Genomic DNA, 20,057 nt, shown 5'->3' with positions numbered 1-20,057 from the left:
AATGGACTGGAGTCTCTTGGACTGGAGTATCCATCTTCCAGAAGGAATATTACATGAAGGTGTTAATAAGTGAGTCATGCAAAATGCACACGGAAATAAATGTTCTCTCCTCATGGCTCATCCCTTGGGTGCCTGGGGGGAAATGCATTTTCTTAACCCTATGGCATTCAATTAGCTTCCAAGTCTTCCCACAAGACAAACTTTTCATAGCTCTTTAGCACAATTCCCCATAGTGCAGTAGGCCATCTTCAAGTCATGGCTATATTGGATTTCCTACAAAAGATAAAGGTTCTTCTGATGTAGGAACCCCATCCCTTTCATTAACAGCCAAATTGTGTCGCTCTAAGTTTGTGCAAGTTAACCCCAGTGGTGTATTCTTTCAAATACAAAAGACCCTAACCAGATTCATTTTCAAAGTACTGTCTCTTAATTCTGATGGATGACCCCTTCTGAAAAGCAGGCTGTTAGGTTAATCATACAAGTAGAGGAAAATAAATCTTCTTGCTTTGATAGGTACATGTGTGAGCTTATGGGCCTAAAATTCTCATTGACAAACATTTACTTCCTCCTTACCATATTGAAGTCTGCAGAAACTGCAGCCAGAAACATTCATTGTACTAAACCCTGTAACAATCAGTTATAGGAAAAGAATGCACTCCTTTTTTTTACACAAAAGTTCCTCTTACAGTGAAATCCTATGTGATGTACCAGCTGACACCCATCATTGCACTGAACAAGGTAAACCAATCCCCTGCCTCAAAGTTCAGTTTTCCCACACAAGGGAGGCATCAGGAACAAGGCATTGATTGCAACTGGAGCTTTCTGGCTTGATGACAGAACTTCAATAATAGGGCATTAGCCTGCAACAACAAATATGTAACAACTCCTCCCATGCCATCAATGCATCAGAAATAAACTCAAACATGCCTTCCCAGAGGAGTTTGGACAGATCAGCTTGTAAGGCAAGCTGTCCCAGGTGTAAGATGTTGAAGCTTGGATAACATTGGAGTGTGTCAGTTTCCCTGATCTGCAGGCTTCAGGCAAAAACTAAGCTGTGCATGCCTGCAAGACACAAAAGGGTAGCCTGAGCCTGGGTTCATCTGTTTAGTTTATCCTGCTGCTGTTGTCAGCATCAGCTGATAGTGTCAGAGCAAGGTCCATATTTAATGCAACTGGCTAATGTTTACCATTACTAATATTCTATCAGTGTACATTTTGCTTTAGAGAGGAGTCTGCAATTGAAAACAGACAGTGGAGAAGACAACAAAGAGAAGGGCGAATATACACAAAACCCTCTGCAAGGACAGCATACAGAATCAAAAGTCAATATAAAAACCATGAAACAAAAAAGCAGCACATCAAAACTCAGTATAAAAATACAACAGAGTGGATCAAACCTCATTAACAATGGCTCCTCGTATATGCTAGAATGATGGTGGGGCAGGGGGTGGAATGAAGTTATAAACTGTCATATATCTGAAAACATGGCTGGTTAAGGGCAACCAGTCCCAAGTACATAACTCCCCTGGTCTATAATGCCAGAACAGTTTGAACTTTTCATGAGTGACACAATATATCCAGGCCCCAGCTGCCTATGTTCCTAGATGGGAGAGCAGAAAGAGCCATGGAGGCAGGAGGGAAGGGGGGTTGTAGTTTTTTTCTGCAAATGTTGCCAGATGCGTATAAATGGTGAGATCAGGGCTCCTCATGCATGCAAGTATTTCACAGCATCTACATGTTAGCTGCATCAAAATGCCAGCCCGTGTTCTTCCCCCATTTTAATCCGGAAATACAAACTCCAATAACTAAGAAGAAGAATACTGTTGCAAACTAGCTAGCTGAACGAACCATTTGCCCGTCTGGAGGCTCCCTGAAACACGAACAATGTTAACATAGGTTGTGTACACACTAAACATTTTTTTAGAAAAAGAGGTGCTAGAACTCACCATGGAACACCTTCCTCATTCACTTAGAATGGCAATGGCGCCCACCTAAGAGGTGCCAGAACTGAGTTCTGGCTGAAAAAAAGCCCTGCCTTTATTGCACATTCACATAGAAAGCTCAGGACAAGTGGAAAACTCATGCTTTCTAGGCATAGGACATGTGGAAGTGTGGGATTATCCATGCTTCCCCTTATCCCTTATCCCACTGCTTTCCAACCCAGAAAACTGCTCTTTAGTGCTCAATTGAAGCAAACAGCAATTTGGGTTTTCTATGGATTGATGTTTGCTATGATTTAGAGCTAAAGAGTAGATTTTCCCTGGAAAAGGAGAGGGGCAAGTGGAAAACTGCTTGGACCTGTGCATTTTAGGCATGGGACAAGTGGAAATGTGGATGAGCCCTCAATCAGCTGGGTTCATACCAAACAGCGACAGAAGGCATTAAAAGCTCTATCCAAACAAATTGCATGGTTTTCATTAAATCTTACTGCAGATTTTTTCAGGCTGGAAATGTATTCAGTGAAATTTATGACATGACAAGATAGGATCCTATTCCTAGAACAACAAAAAAAATCATATAAACTCTCCTAAATATACAATAAAACATTAAGCCCCCCCCCAACTGGCTTATTCCTAATTTCTAAAAGCCAGCCCAAGCAGCTGGTTCTTAAATAACTTCTGAAAGATACTCAGTCAAAGAGTTTCCAAGTAGGGTAGTGGGATTTTGTAACTGTATAGGTAGCCACCAAGAGATCCCCCTCTGTCTGAGGATACAGGACACCTTTGATGCACAACCATTTACATTTCCTTGGAATTGTAAACCTTCGTAGTTTAGTGTAATTTGACGAATGTATAGAGGACAGACTTTGCCTTTGCCTGCACTTGCCAAAAGAAAAAGGGAAAACGCAAGGAGAGAACAAATGCAAAATGGTCCAGAGCAAGCTGCTTCCCAGCAGACTGGGGTATTTCAGGAGCAGACAGTAGAGGAAGCTTACAAGCGAGTCATTCTCTCCACAGCCCAAACGAAAACTTGATAAATTTCACCTCTTTCTTCTCTAGCCACAAGTGCCATGCTAAGCTAAACACACTATGGAGGAATTGAATTGCTAATGAACTCCAGCTGGGATATCAAGTTTACACATTGTGGTTGCTGCAAGGGTGGGTTGTTTCAGAAGGGTGAGGTTTTTGAGGGTTGTTTTTTTTGTTCCTTTGCCATTATTCCACCTTTTATTCAGCTGCTGGGAAATCATTCCTGCCCCCCAAAACCACCATGGAATGCCAATGTAACATGAGTCTGCCCCTTGGCTGGTTTGTGGTCTCTCAGCCTCAGAGCCATCCTTGCAAAGTTGCCTCCCCACTCCTTATCTCACACGTCTGGCAGAAAATGACACAGTTGTAAAGCTTGTAGAAGGCGGCTTCCATCCACGACCACAACTTTTCTACTAGTTTGCCGGGGGCGGTGGTGGTGGTACTCGGTGGTGGGAGATTCCCTTTGTTGCCTCTGAATCATAAAGGTCTGGGGCTGCAGATTAGTCAGAGAAAGCCAGACCACTAGCCAGATGGCTGGAGGCTGAGGTAGAGTGGATAAAGCTTGGGTAACTGGCTATGACCTTTCTCTCTCCCGCGTATTGTGCTGCCACTTGGCAGGTGATAAAGCAGCAAGCACAATCAAATCAGTTCAATAATTTTTCAACAGCCTTTTTTACAACATCTAGAGGATGGTGGAGATGTCTCAAACGCACAACCGGGAGTTGACTTGTGCTTGATTTATGAGCCAAGTGGAGCTGTATCTAAAGTCAAGTCCTGGGGACGACAAAACAACAGATTGTGGCTGCTTTTCAAATCACACTTCAAAAGCCATAAGGTTAGCGGCTGCCACACAACTATCTTGACATGTGACTATTTAAACATTAAATAGCTAGCAGTTGCTGAGAACTGTCTCTGGATTCCAGGGACAAGCATTCACTTGATCTGTTGAGATATACCCGGTGGTGGAAGGTGATGAGTCTACTGGGTTTCTCTCTCTTTAAAAGGTTAGCAAGGGCAATAAGCCCCCTTAATTATAGACATTGTATCAGAAAGCAAGTGAAGTTCTGTGCTAGGATCTGAAGGAAGCATTTTAAAGGAGGGGAGTGGGAAAGGAGCACAAGTTCTCGTATTTGCATTAGAAATGCCTCTCTATCCAGCACATGAACAAAAACCCTACAAGATGAATTGTACTTGTCACATTGTGTAATATATGGTTGTGTTAATATCTTCCTTTGTATTGACCTCAGCAACTTTTGACCTCTTTCCACAGTGCTTATGGGCATTTTACTATTATTGTTTAGATGTGAGCTATCCTTTTAGGTAGGGGAAAAGGGGGAGAAGAAGGAGGAGGGATGTTTAGTTTGTAATTTTCCCTTTTCAATTAAAAGAAGAAAATAGAAACACCCGACTATCCTTTGCAAACTTTTACAAAACTCCAGCACTGCCTTTGGAGTTTAAATGCCAAAGATATAACCTGGGGCATTCTGAAAGCAAAGAACGTGCTTTACAACTGAGCGAGTTATGCCTTGTCCCCAGCTATGATTCCTCTTAAATGGCAAAATACACCCACAAGCCTCTTTGAAACTGATTTATACTAATAACTCAATTTACATTAAGTTAATGCATTAATTTACATTAATTTACGTTAAGTTAATTTACATTAACTTAAAGCTGTCAATTACATTTTTTTTCATAGGGTTGATACCATGTGAGGAGAATAGATAAGGCTATGATTTTTATTGAACTAATTATCTCTAGAATGTGAGTGAGGAACCATATCAGCCACAGTTGGGAGACAAGTCAGTTTAAGCCAGAAACATTTGTATCATATAAATTCTATATGCAACACAACTAGACTTGCTTAAATTATATATTATAGAGTGTAACAGAAGGGAAGGGGTGGTGGCAAAGATCCTGGTTTTACTCTCTGCCTCCCTTCTGTTCACAACAGCCAGTCAAGGTCTCTCAAAGTGATCTCATAAGTTGCCACCATATGCCCCTGAGCAACTCCCACCCTAGGTGAGAGTCGCTTCCAGGGAACCAGCAGACCCTACACTTCTTGGTCTCTCAAAGTGATCTCATAAGTTGCCACCATATGCCCCTGAGCAACTCCCACCCTAGGTGAGAGTCGCTTCCAGGGAACCAGCAGACCCTACACTTCTTGCACTTATCCAGAGATGTATTTATAGTGTCTGCACCCCCACCCACTTGCTCCAAAGAGAAACTACCGGTATTTAACACTATTAACTCACATTCAGACATGAGGAAGACAGTGCTACTGCAGCTCAGGGGCACACGTTCCTAGAAAGGCACCTCCACCACCACCCCAATGCTCTTCGGGACACCACTTTGCCCTCCCTTACCCAGGGAAGCAAGGTGTGTTAGGGTTACTGAAACTTAACTGCTGAAGCTCCCCTTCTCTCCCAAACATTGAGACTGCAATCCTGTATGCACTACCTGAGAATATTCCTAATTGGATACAGCGGGACTTACTGCTGAGTAAACTTGTATAGGAATGGGCAGCAAGTGATAGGGAAGTTTCAAGAGCAGTGGGGCAGGAGTATAAGTGGGACACGGATTCCTACAGATTCTGAATCATAAACCAGAATCCCCTTTCAGTGGGTAGAGGCACGGAGGAGGAGGAAGAGAATTGCCCCATAAACAACAGAACCTGTTGTTGCCCAATGTTGCTCAAGTCAAGACAGTCCATCTCATCCTGCTCCATTTTTACCTGTTTCTTCTACCATCACCCCTGTTGCCAGAAAGGGGAAGAGGAAAAGATCCTGTCTGACCTGCCAGGGAGTAGTGGGGAGAAATAAGTCCTGGGCCCCCAAGGAAGGAACTGTTGCTGGCTCTGTCTGGTGGAGACACGTGTGGGGTCCCTGGAAAGGGCTCCTGCACCCTTAGCCGACAGCTCTGACTTCATTCATTAGGGTGATTTATAGCAACCAAGCTACATTAGCACATTTCACAGAAATTGTGAGGGAGAGGGGCTCACATTTCTCCTAGAGCACATGCAAACTTTTTTTTTTTACTTTTTTAAAAAAATAAGAGTCAAGGCCCTCTGCTGGTCTGGCAAATGCTGCCTCCTCAAATTCACCACCCTGGAGAATTGCCTCCCGTTTTCCCTCCCATAAATGCATCACTGCACTTAACAGGAACGCAGAACCAGCATCCAGCTGCCTATCCCACCTGCAGCCTGCTCAGTCCCAACTCAAGTAGTATGTGCCCGGCAACTTGGCACATGGGAGATTACAATAACATACCCAAGACTCCAACAGCCAAATTATGTGAAGTTTATTTTTATTAATAATAATAAAGGAAGAAGAGGACAACTGGAACAAAGCAAAATGCTGTGTCAAAAAATAATGTACAAGAACCTTTTTAGTTCAAGCCTAACTGTCCTAATATTCACTATTGCCAACAGGCTTCTGGTCTCCTAATGAGCAAAACAGGTTAGATAGGAATATATGAAGCTGCCTTACACCGAGTCAGACCATTGGTCCATCTAGTTCAGCGTCTACACTGAGATGCCAGGGATTGAACCTGGGAACCTTCAGCTTGCAAGGCAGATGCCCCACCAGTGAGCTACAGTCAGTTGCAGGTTTTCTGATGGTCAGTGAGGGACAAAGCTATATGGTCACAGCCCATTTTTAAGGGCTTGGCACCCATATTGGTTTTGACTGCCTGCTGTTTCCTGCCAAGCACAAGTCCTCTAAAGTTTGCCAGCTGAGGAGCTGGAAAAGATTGCTAGCACTGGTGAAAATGGCTACTGGATTTCTTTCTCTGCTGGAGCTGATTAGTAAACTGTTGATTTGAGAAGAGGTGTGACTTCTTCACTAAAGAAGAATTGTAGGCAGGAGACCAGGCTTTGCTATATGCACAAGCTAAATAGGGTTGTGCATGTTTGGCAAGCCCATTTTAAGACATAGCTGTTCACTGCCATTTATCAGTTATTTGCTAACTAGCTATTAACCTTTTTTCTCTGTGTGCTATCTAATAGCAATAAATCAAATTAACGAAGCAAATCACTATTATATGGATTGATTTAAAAAATGATCAATAGTGAGATATGGTAGCTCCAAGGAAATTTGAACTGGAGGATCATGGAACTGCACCTTCTCCAGTTTTTTGCTGTCATCCATACGGAGCTCAGAAGCTAAAATAGATGGGAGAAGTTTTATTCACAAATGAAATACATTTATAGAAACTTCCCAAAGGGGAGAGTTGTTGGAAAAAGCAAAACATAATTGTTGCCCACACTAGGACTGTGGCTGGATACTGGGAAATTAATTTTAGCCCTATCTTATGCTCCCTTCTTTTACTCTGCATTGCACACAAGGTCATTTGCTACTGAATCCATTGCTTTCTTTTCCCACTCACATCTCTGTATTTCCTGCCATGTTGCTCCTTTATACATGGAATAGCACTCCCTTAAACTACTCTGCAGTATGTGTCTCCTTCCATCTTTGTCTATACTGACTTGTCATGCGTGGGTGTGGGAAGAAAGGCCAAAAATTGTTGTATGGGGGTGGGGGGGAAAGGCTGGGCTTTGGAAAGGAGGTACAAGACTCTGGTAGAGTCCAAGAGCCCTCCCACCACCTCCCCAAAGCTGGGAAAGTGTTAATTAAGTTTTGGGAAGGAGGCGGAAGGTCTCTAGTACCCTGTCAGAGCCCTCAAGCTTTGGTAAGGCAGTGTGAGAGCTGGGGGGGGGGGTGTCAAATGTTGCTGAGGGCTGCCAAAAAAGGGACCGCATGTTGGGCTGCATGTTGGATCACCCTGACATAGACCTTTGCCATCAGTAAATTCCCACACTACCCTAGCCTCACTTAACTAGCACTTCCAGTAATACTTTGTCCCCGCTAATTCATCACTCACCAATAAATCAGTGGTGGGGAACATGTGACGCTCCAGATTTGGACTCCCCACTCCTGTTGACCTCATCCAGCATGGTCAATGGTTATACATAGCATTAGACATCTGTGTGTTTGGTGAATGCATGGAAGTAAGAGTGGCACTATGTTTAGGTGCGCACCAACATGTTAATCTGATTTCCCCCATACAAGTTACTGAAGTTTTATGCTTGTTTTTTAAAAAATAAAAATCCATCCCATAAGCCATTCCCCTTCAGCATATTTGTAATTTTGATAGGGTTGGCCTGCAATATTAACTGAAGGAATCTGTGCCACCCCAGACAACCTCTTTTCCAGTTTGAAGGCCCTATTAATACTTCTTGTCAGGACATCCAGATTGGTTATTGCTGTTTTTCATAAGACTTATCCTTTAGCTTCTCCATGTTTTGTTTTTAAAAGCCCACACAGATTCATAACAACAATGCTTTGCTGCAATGCCACATTTCATTAGGCATGTTGTGGTTTGCATTCAGCTTCTGAGAATGCGGTTGGTGAGCAAAACTGCAGGATTCCAGCTCCTCTGGTGTACTGCAGAAGTCTCTAAGGGAAAGAACTGAGGCCTACAAAGGACTTGTAGACAAATTACGTTGTGGGGTTCAGTGTCTTGTGGTTTTGAATGCAGACAAAGCATGGGGTAGCAAATCTTTTGCTATCCCATAGTGTGCACAAGCCATTATGAGTGTTTATCATGTTGATTCTACTAAAAAACAGCTGTGCATTATACTTCAAATTAGAAAAGAAAATCCATTTTTATTGTGTTTGTGGAACAGCAGAAACAATATGAGCCACTGCAGTGTTTTGCTAGGAACCATTTATTGTGACAAAAATTATTGAAAGATTCAAAATCGTCAACAGGTACAGTTGGAATAATCAAGCACTTAGTTTATATTTCAGCCTAGCTTACCCAGTGTGTACTTTAGATGACAATGTCACAACTACCAATAGTGCCATCAGGGCAGTACTTTGGGGAAGAAGTCCAGGGACTCAGCAGAACGAGGATGAAGCTATGATATTTTGAAGCAAGCAAGGTAATTCACAGGACCATTAAAAGAGAGCCAGTCTACTGTTACCTAATGACACTGCTTTAACCAACTATTGTCTGAAAGCAGTATATATACTATTTGAATTCTCAAACTCAATAGTGCTTTCCTGAAGCTCCTGCCATAAAGCACTAGTGCTGAAAACTAAAGCAAGACACACTAGATTTGATATCTGGAGAGGTAGCCAGTGTAGTATCTTTCAGATGTTGTTGGATTACAACTTCCATCAGCCCCAGCCAGCATGACCAATGGTGAGAGGTGATCTGGGCTGTAGCCCAGCAACCTCTGGAGGGCATCACATTGGGCATCTCTATTGCCAAGGACACTGCTTGCATGGCTACTTGTAGTATTAGTAGCAGTGGCGGCAGAGGGTACACCTGCCAGGACCTTTTGAGTTCACTCACTGTGGGGAAGCAGGTGGTCTCATGCATTACAGAGCCACACAATACAAAACTCTACATCATAAATGTATGAAGAAGCTTCATGCAGAGGGGAAGTTGAACTTGGTTTTCTTGGCCCACAAATACGAACAACTAGAAGGTCAAGTGTAAACTTGCAGTCTATGCCCAATTTCTTTTTTTCTTCCAGAAAGGCAAAACTGCTGGCTGCTTAGGTTCTTTTGAGTTCATCCCAGGTGTCTGAGGAGCAAGGGGTTGCTACCTTTCTTTTAAATTACCACAACCACTACAAAACCCCAGAGAAAACACCTCAATCAATGAAGCGGCACTGATGGGAATTTTGTTGAACTTGATGTGCACCTCAGATTAACATCTAGGGGGAGAATACCAACTCAAGGCCGTGTGGGTTTCCAAAGGGATGGTGACAAACTGAGCGCTTGACTGAACCAAGCAGACGGCTCTGCCGCTATTAGCAAGCTACTCTGGGCAATGATTTCAAATGAAAGTCTGTATTTTATTAATTATGAGTCTGCTTTGCTGCTGAACTCTTTAATGAGTTCCCCAGCTGTATCAATCCATAGCCATTAAGTCTAAATAGCTTGTGTGCGTGCACGGATAACAGTTAGGCTAAAATGCATTCATCACCCAGAAATTAAGCATGTAGGTTTACAAGAATGCACAGCTCATCAGCTGCACATGAAGCCATTTTTGCCTTGTGATAACATTTGTGAGGATTTAAACTTTCATTTTTGTAGAATAAGAAAAGCTTAGGACCCACACGGTTGTCAAGGAAAGGTTTGAGAATGTTAACTACAATGCTTGTGCTGCAGGCTAAGTTGGAGGAAGACACAGTGCCTTATTTTAAAGCAGAAAAACTGGTATCATTATGAGGCGGGGCTTGTGTGTAGAGGAAGGGCATGCACATTCTAAGGACTGGGTGGGTGGGGGGAGAGTTCAGCTTTGTGCCAGTTGTATAACTGGTCTGAATATGACATAGAAGTAAGAAGGGTGAATGGGTAAGGCTAATCCCCCATTTTCTACTGGGAGAAAGCATGGTTACCACAAGCTGTCCTTTGAAAGACCCTTCAAAGGATAGAGTGGTCATCTTAATCTGCTGTATCTCCTGTTGGAACATTGCAGGATAACTAATTTAAGAAAAGACAAAGATTAACATAGCATTAGGAGATAAGCCATTGCCAAATTCATGCTTAGCTTGGAAATGTGCATTTCTTACACTAAAAATAGCATTTCTGGTTCTGACTAGGGATGGCTGGATCCGTCTATTTTCAATCCATGCCAGTATCACATGTGTTCATTCATAGGTTTGTTCCCTCCCATTTCTGCACCAATCTGCAATTTTGAATTTTGTATGTAAATTCATATTTGAATTTGTATTTCCCCACTCAATCCCATGCATGCATTTCTAAACATATTTCATCCTAAAATATACATTTCAAAGCATTTCAGAATGTTTCTTGAGTTGCAAACTGTATCTTAAAACTTAGAGAAATGCAAAGGACAACTCCGTTCCGATCCACACATTCATCTAGTGGGTGCAGTTTGCAGAAGAACGTGTAGAAATTGAATTCCTCCAACATTCCTATTTCTGACTAGAAAGCCTCTAAATCAAGCATGAGTGATGCTTGTCCTAAATAAATCAATCACATCCTGCAGCTGATGATTGGAGAACATCCTATCTATGAACCACCTTACACTTTCAGCTGTGCATCTCTTTCTTAGGTGGATACATAGCCCTCAAACCAAGACCAACAGTGCTTTTAGACAATGACAATAGTCATTCTCCACCTGGTGGATTGAAAACGAATTACAGGATGGGAATTAAGAGTCAAGAGAGGATGTGGTGGCCTGACAAACCCATCAGGATTGTTAATTTCTACAAAGCAAGGTCCATCTGGTGACTCTGCCGGGTTCCTCCATCCTTCAAGCAGGTTGGCAGGAAATGCAAATAGCTAGCTCTATCACTGCTGGGTTTCAACTTAGTGCATTGCCAGTGGCTGTCAAGTAGATAAGATGAGAAAAGGAGCAAGGATCATTTGTATTGTTGCAAATGCTTCTAGTCTCATTTACAAACCCACCTATCCCAGCCAATTCTGCTAGTTTTATTGATAAATCCCTCAAATCTTAGGCTTTCTGCCTCTGTATTCACTTCTCTGGCAACTGCAGCATATGATTTTGGGTATTCATCTTTTCCCAACCACATAGACAAATTAGCAAGATCTACTTCCATACAGCTGAAGATTTATTCATCTGTGAAGCAACAAAGTCTGTTGATTTTGATGGACATGGTGAAATGCGTGGTTGTGTTTACAAACAGTTTAGAATGAGAACAGGCAAAGTTGTTCATCTCAGAGATGGTGTTAGAAGACATTTAAAGCTTTTCTTGGCTTTGGCATATTTGTTTTACAGCTGAGATTTCAGCCAGAACAGCCATCAACCCAGGGCTCTTCTTGTGTGCAACACTTTTATAGTGATGCAGAGAATGAAACTCCCTTGTCCTAAACTTGTGCACATAGATTATACAACACCAACAGAATTGCTTTTACCATCGGATTTGTCAAGCAGGGAAATAAGTATCCTACATCTCCAGGGCCATCAGCCCAACCATTTCCACCAGTGGGTGATTCACTTAAGAAAATAAAGTAGCTAATTATTTAACAACCTCCCTGTAATCCTAGCAGCACTAATGGGTTCTGCTGTCTTACCGCTGCTCTCGTTTAAAGCTTGTAAAGCTAAGCAAGAGAGGCAGGAGGTTAAAAATATCACCTTCCAAGCAAAACAGCATCATGTTTGGATCTTCTCAGAGAAATTAAAGCAACAAAAGGGCCGTGAACTTGCTCGTAGTGTAACCAAGAGACACACTCCTCTCGCTGCTGTACGTGTCCATCTGGCAAAGACATACTTTCGATTTTAGCAAGAGCAATGACGAGTGGACAACAAGGGTGATGTGCACATGGCAAAGAGGCTGGAAGAAATGAAAGCTGCATGGCAGGCAACACATTCGTTCATCTTATGAATACTGTACATCTATTCATATCTGAAATTATACAACTGCTGCTGGTGCATGCGCCTGCCGTACACAGCATGAAATTAAAATTCCTCCTCAGTATCACATTGCAAGCTAGAGTTGTTCCACAGAGCCGACAGAAAATGTATCCATTGGCTTCCTCAGCACCGGGATTGGAAGCCAGTGGGGTGAGGGAGACAGGTCTATCGCCTGAGGTAAAAATATTCCATTTCCAAAATAAATCCCGTAGAAATATTGCTAGCCTAGAGCATATCTCTTGGTATTAATTTCACAGTATGGATTCATGCATAACTTCCGCACTGCTCCCCTCCCTCCCTCCCTCCCCGCTCACTCTTTTCCCTCTTATCTTTCCAGAACAAACACAATGTGAAAGCTAATTCTAGTAGCCTTCCAGCCCAGAGTCCACCCAATGTCAGTGGTCCTGCTGGAAATGTACTACGCAAGGGAAGTATGAGGAGAACAAAGGGACAGTAACTGAAGGAACTGGGGACAAGTGAGGGCTTTTGTGTGCTTCATGCTGCTGTAGTTCAAATGGAGACATGTGCTGTGACACACTCTACACAAGGGTCTCTACATTCATTTTGATTAGGTTCAATTCAAACATTACCCCAGATACATAGTTGGTGCCAGGGACTATATCTGCAAGCCTACCTCTCCATATGGTTAGCTATTTATGTGTGGCAAACCAGGCCATGTATGCAAGCAGTTAGCTGAATAGGAAAGACTTAAGAACATAAGCTGAAAACTGCTGGATCAGGCCAGTGGCCCATCTAGTCCAGCATCCTGTTCTCACAGTGGCCAGCCAGATGTCTATGGGAAATATGCAAGCAGGACCTGAGTACGACAGCACTCTCTTGTGGTTTCCAGCAACTGGAATTCAGAAGCATACTGCCTCCATCAGTAGAAATAGAACATAGCCCCGTGAATTTGTGTAATCCTCTTTAATAACCATCTACCGTGAATTTGTGTAATCCTCTTTAATAACCATCTACCGTACTTCACCCATGTAGTTGAACCTTCTTCTCTGGCCTGACACAGTCTAGACATTTGGAACTCCAAAATCTCATCAGCCCCAGCCAGCATGGCCAATGATCAGGGTGATGGAAGCTGTAGTTCAAAATTGTACTGCAGCTCCAGAAATGTAAAGGAACTTACTGTATCTTATATCGCAGAGTATTTGGCTCACTTGGCCCAACAGAGTCAAATCTGGCTAACTGCGACTCTCCAGCTCTCAATGTAATTTATTATTATTATTCAATTTTTACACTGTCGTATACCCAGGGGTCTCAGGGCGGTTCACAAACAAGACCACAACATGTAAAACCAAACAAAAAGCAATAACCTAATAAAAAAACCAAAAAAGAGCCACATTCTAAAAGGGCATTGGATGTCAGTAAGATCAACCAAAGGCCTGGTTTAAAAAGGAACATGTTTGCCTGGTGCCTAAAGGTATATAATGAAGGCACCAGGCAAACTACCTTGGGGAGAGCATTCCATAGATGGGGAGCCACTGCAGAGAAGGCCTGTTCTCATGTTGCCACCCTCTGAACCTCTTGATATCAATCTTAAACTAGGAATGACATTATCTTCATCTTGATCATCTACATTTATATATTCACCTTATAACAGAGGTTCTCATGGCAGCTTACAAAGCAATAAATAATAAATGCAACATTAAAATACAGTATAAACCAATAAAACTATTAAAATTACTTAAACTTTAAGGCACAATTTATAACAATTTAAAATTGAGAGGTCCAGAATGTGAAGCTTAAGTTGTTTAAAAGGCTTGGATGAATAGCGGCAGTGGTGCGCATGGTATTGTAGTCCTACCAGTGTGACTGCTGCTTACCTGGATGGGTGGGGCCTGGGGCATGTAGTTCCATCATCAAAACACTGTGGTTAACCAGACGATTGTGCCAGCTCAGATGTATGGTGGTGTGACTTTGCTATCATCCCGCCCCAGTCCTGTCCAGGTAAGCAGCAGTGATATGTATGTCGGGAGAGTGGCTTTCTGGCTCCATCCCACATGTCCCACTACTGGCGAATAGAAAGGTGTTCACCTAGTGCTGAAAAGACCACACAGATGGCACCAGGTGCACCTCTGGAAATATGATTCCATAGCTGGAGTGCCACTACTAAAGAAGCCTCACTTCATTTATCAGGGGAATCCAGAACAGGGAAGAGATATCAAGGCTCAGGTAGGCACATGTAGGAGAAGACATTCTTTCAGCTAACACCCCAGTCCTTAGTTATTTGAATCTTAAGAATTCCTGGTTAAGTCTTAGGTGTTAGCCTAGGCTGCTTCATTATGTAGTATGATTATGTGCCTGAAACATGCCAGCAAATTAAAAATGTGCTGATTTGTGATTGCCGGTATTTGCCGAAAATCTAAAGTGATAAATGGCGTAAGGTATAAAGAAAATGTGTTTGAGGCTTCCAGTAGAGTGCCAGGAAACCAATCCAGAAAGATGAGGCTAGAAATGAAATTGTCTCCCCTTGTGATTGAATTTTCTTTCCTAATGCTTAATTATTTTCACACATTAGAGCGACAGGTCTGTCAACTTGCAGAAAGTAGACTTTGAGGACCCCCATCATAGTCGGCTGAATTAGGCCTTAAGAGGAATCCCTGGTGAGTGAGAATTGAATCTACTTGAGAACTCAAAAGCATGCACTCTATGTTGTGCCATTTTGATTGATCTAATAACGGGCTTACGTTAATTTGGAAGTTGAAATCTTCTTGAGTAACATATCTTTTTTTTCTGATGGAGGAACTGAGACATCTGTGCACACCTTTTAAGTGTAAAAATATCTCAAAAATACTAGATGCTAGACAATCTGGTTTTAGCTAGTCCTGGCACCAGGAGCAGGAATGCTCAAATAAATGCCCGTGTCTCGTATAATGTGATCCTTGTGGTGGGTAAGAACAGCCTCTTGGGGGGGTCATGGTGGTCCTTGGGAACTTTGAAAGAGTTGAGAGCAGAGGTAAAAATGGAACCTCTGACCACAGCACCTTCCTTTCTTAGGAGAGCCTTAGACAAATCTGAGGATGGAAAGCGAACAGCTGCAGAGTTCTGCATTGCTTTGTGTGGAGTTTTTGCTCAGAGACAAACATCACTATATACCATTAAGCCACAGCTACAGTTATAGTGGCTTTTACCTACTGTTAGTAGGTGTTCTGTCTCAATGGTACTGGGTTAGAAAGAAAGAAATGGACAGTGCCTCTTTCTCCTCTTACTAGAGAAGGTTTCTAGATGCAGAACTTAGAATCAGTACAGTACTGTCAAACTGGACAAACCATCTTTGTGCCTTTAAGAGAATGAGGTGTGGGGGAGAAATCTATATTCATGTTAGGATCCACACTAGCAAGTCAAGATTGCACGAAAAGGATGAGACTGTGTATATGATCACATATGGATATGTAGCTGGGTGTTCTAATGCACACAATCACATAGAAAATGATTCACAAACAAACACAATAAATGGAAATCTGTTCAAGTGGAAGCTATGCATGTGTCACCTCTGAAATTACATGATTTTTCCATGTAAAATGGAAACACAGGCCAAGTGAAATGTGGGGGAGAGCCAACCAGTGGAGGAATTACAAAATGGAATGGGGAAAAATAATTGTCCACCTGTACATATGACTTGTACCGGTTACAGCATCCTTCTGTGTGGCCTGGCCTCTGTTGGGTTAGAAGCCATAAGGAGCTCCAAGAAAAGCTGTTTCAAGAGTGTTTCTGGCCCAGGTGAAAACAGAATTTGCCAACATTCTCATAAGGAAGGCTGTTGTACTGCTACAGCTTGCCCAGATTTATTCATTGTAGGTTTGAAAAAAAGAGTCAAACTCACTAGTGTTAATTCAAACCATATTTTCTGAGTTCATACTAAAAGAACATTAGTGACCAGCAAAGGCGTTAACAAGGACAAGGTGCTACCTGTCTTGTATACAGTAAAATGGGAAAAGGAAAGCCACTCATTTTGCACTCCAAATATTTCATATCCTAATTCTATTTTGCAGATTTTGTGAAAACCACCTTCTAAAAGGCAAACATCTGAAAGGAGCTGGGAAGAAAGAAGATAATGTTCCACCTCTGTTTACAACAGTACAAATATATAGTACAAACCTTCTTCTCTATCTTCTTTGCAAATATATGGTTCATGCCCTGGTGATTTCTCACTCTGACTACTGCAGTCTTCTTCTCTTTGGTCTCCCATTTTCTTACCTCAGCCTCCTTGCTTTTTAGTGCTTTTTAGTACAGTGGTACCTCGGGTTAAGAACTTAATTTGTTCTGGAGGTCCGTTCTTAACCTGAAACTGTTTTTAACCTGAGGTACCACTTTAGCTAATGGGGCTTCCCACTGCCATCGCTGCACGGTTTCTATTCTCATCCTGAAGCAAAGTTCTTAACCCGAGGTACTATTTCTGGGTTAGCGGAGTCTGCAACCTGAAGCATCTATAACCCGAGGTACCACTGTATCCACTTTGCTGTTATTCCTTTGCTACACGTTCTTTTTTTCCTGCTACTTTTTCTTTTCTTATTCATGCTTCCCTTCCTCTGGTGAACTACCCAGAGAACATTTTGTAAATTGGTGGCATGCGAATACCATAAACAGCAATGATGAAAGCACTTCATTGGATACTGCCCACCTCCATGGCAGAACTCCTGCCTCTACTCTCTCCATGAGCCACCTGCACCCTCCCCAAATCTGCTCCAGAGGAAACCCTGGAGCAAGGAGAAACCCAGAACAGATTTAGATGGTGCACAGGGAGAGGAAGGTCCACTGGGCAGCCAACAGAGAATAAAGCATGGTAATCAAATAAATGCCCAACATATGACAGAAACTCTAGTGTAAAAAAACCTTCCATTTCTGTAAGGCATTTAGTTGGTGGTGATTTTAGTGAAGTTTATAGGGTTCTTTTCCTTTTTAAAAAAACAGCTGTTCTCATGGTTCTATCTTTTGTCTGTGGATGATCACTGGATCAGGGAAAGCAGTGTATGAAGGACAAGATTCATATTTCTGACACAGGAAAAGGGAACCGCTGCACATTTTCTTTATCTCGACAGTTGTGCTTCTATGCTGATTTAAAAAACCAAAAGAACCCACATAGAAACAATTCTCCTTTTTTAAAAACGCTGAAATTTGTGTTTTCAGGTTAGTGATGATTTGGGACAGGACAGAGAAGGGAAATACTCTGCTAGTTTGCAGAAAGAAAAAAAAATCCCCTGCCACAAAACATGTCACATAGTGTGCAATGCTTAAGAATGTTAGCTTATTATATATGCAGAGAAACAGTGGGGAAAATCTATATTGTACTGTAAAACGATAGAGGATTAATCCCTCTAGGTAACAGAATCCCTCATAAATAGCAAATGGGGGAGATATCCATAGTATTATACTTTATCACACTTTCTGTCAAAATATCCCCCGCAGGGAGTCTTTCACATGATGATATCACCAGTAGAGTCTTACTCGCGGAAGATGATTTTTAACCAGACAGCAGAAAACCATCAATATATTTCTTAGTGAGATGAGTATGTAAGTAGACACCTTATAGTTATATCTAGTCGGTTATTCCTCTTCCTTATGGAGTGTAGCTACTTTATTTTTATGAGTCTATATACCACAGTACATACTACACTGTTTATTGTTAATAATACAAGACTGACTTATATTGACATAGCACTTCCTATTCTTTATAGATTTAAAGGACCGAAATCAGTTAGCCCATAATGTGCTGCTACCCCAAGGGCAATAAGTGGCAGCTGTTTAAGCAAACAAGCTGCACAGAGCAGACGCTGGGAAGGGACTTCAAAGTGTCATCCTATGGAGCTGGAAAAGCACTTGATGCCATAAACATACCCTATGTACCCTTGGTGGGGGATGGGTGGGAAATTAGCATAAAATATCAAAAAAGTGCCACCATGCAAGCAGAGATAGATTAAAAAGCATTCACCTGCACCAAAATACTAGGGGTGGACTGCCCTCTGTTGCAATTCTGCCAGCCTATCCCCTCCTCAAATGCCTGATGAGCTTGCACAGGTAATTCTAATTCCTTAAGGATCTGATTGCAGTCTGCCTCTCGGAAAGATAAATACTGTGCAGTCTTCTGATGGTTGCTAAGGCAATTTAAGTCTCTGAAAAAATGTAGGCAATCCTATGCTGAATAATAGGTCTAAATGTTCGAGGTCATACATGGAGTTCTTATGTACCCTTGGCCTGCACCTCATCAGTTTGCATTAGTGTAGCTACGTGATCACTTATTCCAGCACAGATAAGGCCTTGTCCTTTTGCCCCGAAACATTTCAAAGGAATACAACTTCATAGTGATTGCAGTTTCATTCATCTCCCATCTAACATATAAGAACTCAACCCAGTAACGCCAAATCACTGTATCTGAGAATGACTGAAAGTTCTAGATAAACTAGTTCCAGTGATTTAAATAATAAAAAAAATCTCCTTCCTATCCCACCCCCAATTCTGAAGCACAGAGCCCTTATTTGAAAACAGATGACGCAAGTAGCTGGCATGCCCCATTAAGCTCAGCCATGGGTCTTTCTGCCTTGGTAAATTTGGCTTTGTGGCTGATCCTGCAAGGCACTCACCTGGAAGGGAGAGGGTCTGCTTATTATCTCTTCTGATTCCTTGATGCTCCAAATCAGTGACCCCTAACCTGTCACTCTGCATTTGCCCTAGATGCTTTACACATGGCAGGGTCAAAGCCATTACAATTGATCTCAGCCAAGTCCCCACACTTAATCTTTTCATTGCACTGCAGTGGGTTAGGCATTTTCTTTATCAATAGCTGCTGCATCATCATCTTCTTCTTTCTCAGGCTGACAAAGCTTTTGATGCAGGGGTTAAGGTGCCTGTTCCCTACTGGGGCCAAATCTGAAGGATCAATGAGCATAGAAGGCTAGGGGAAATGTGCAAGTGCCAACTTTTGCATTTATCTTAATCACTTATTTATTCTGAGAATCTGAGCTCCCCAAATTCTGGAAACTCCCATCTTCATTTCAAAGCAAAATTTAGCCTTTGTTTTGGCAGCAGCCAGCTTGGAAGCCTGCTTAAATTTTGAGGGAGTTGGGTGGGGGTGGGGTTTAAGCAAAACTTAAGCTTCTTTTCCCCCCACCACCATTACAGTGGCAGTCTTCCAGAAATTATGAAATAGTAGCCACCTTTCACCTCTCCCAAATGCCCTTGGGAATAATGCTACAATTCATTTTAGTGATGTGTGTATATGACAGAGAGTTCAGGCAGATCTTATCAGTGGCAGCAACACACCATGTGACACCACTGGCTGGTGAGCATCAGTCCCCCACCCTCCTAAATGTCTCTGGGAATGACACTTAATAGTAAGTAAAGGACGGTAAGTAAAGGACGGTTAAGTTCAAACAAAGGTGACTATGGGGTGCGGCACTCATCTCACTTTTCAGGCCAAGGGAGCTGGCATTTGTCCACAGACAGCTTTCCGGCCAGAATAACTAAACCGCTTCTGGTGCAACGGTACACTGTGACAAGTGCCAGAGTGCACGGAAATGCTGTTTACCTTCCTGCTGCAGCAGTACCTATTTATCTACTTGCACTGGCATGCTTTTGAACTGCTAGGTTGGCAGAAGCTGGGGCAGAGCAACTAGAGCTCACCCCGTCGCAGGGATTCGAACCGCCAACCTTCCTAACAGCAAGTCC

At 42.4% G+C, this 20,057-nt stretch overlaps 1 protein-coding gene and 1 long non-coding RNA gene across 4 annotated transcripts in view; one reads left to right on the top strand and one right to left on the bottom strand.

Moving 5' to 3' along the window:
- Positions 1–20,057, bottom strand: part of PLXNA2 (plexin A2) — a 392,250-nt gene that overhangs the window by 266,868 nt on the left and 105,325 nt on the right. The gene's annotated exons all lie outside the window — the stretch shown is intronic.
- On the top strand, positions 3,896–16,528 carry LOC309372698. 2 transcript variants are annotated; one of them, XR_014169628.1, is made up of 3 exons: positions 3,896–3,973; positions 14,914–14,998; positions 16,388–16,528. It is a non-coding gene; the product is annotated as an uncharacterized lncRNA (long non-coding RNA). The 2 variants fall into 2 exon arrangements; XR_014169629.1 differs by lacking the exon at positions 3,896–3,973 and adding an exon at positions 12,763–12,859.

Source organism: Podarcis melisellensis (genome assembly GCF_964234715.1).
Source record: "Podarcis melisellensis genome assembly, chromosome: 6".
Lineage (NCBI taxonomy): Eukaryota > Metazoa > Chordata > Lepidosauria > Squamata > Lacertidae > Podarcis > Podarcis melisellensis.
The sequence above is the reverse complement of the archived record's forward strand: the minus strand, read 5'-3'. Positions and strand labels throughout refer to the sequence as shown.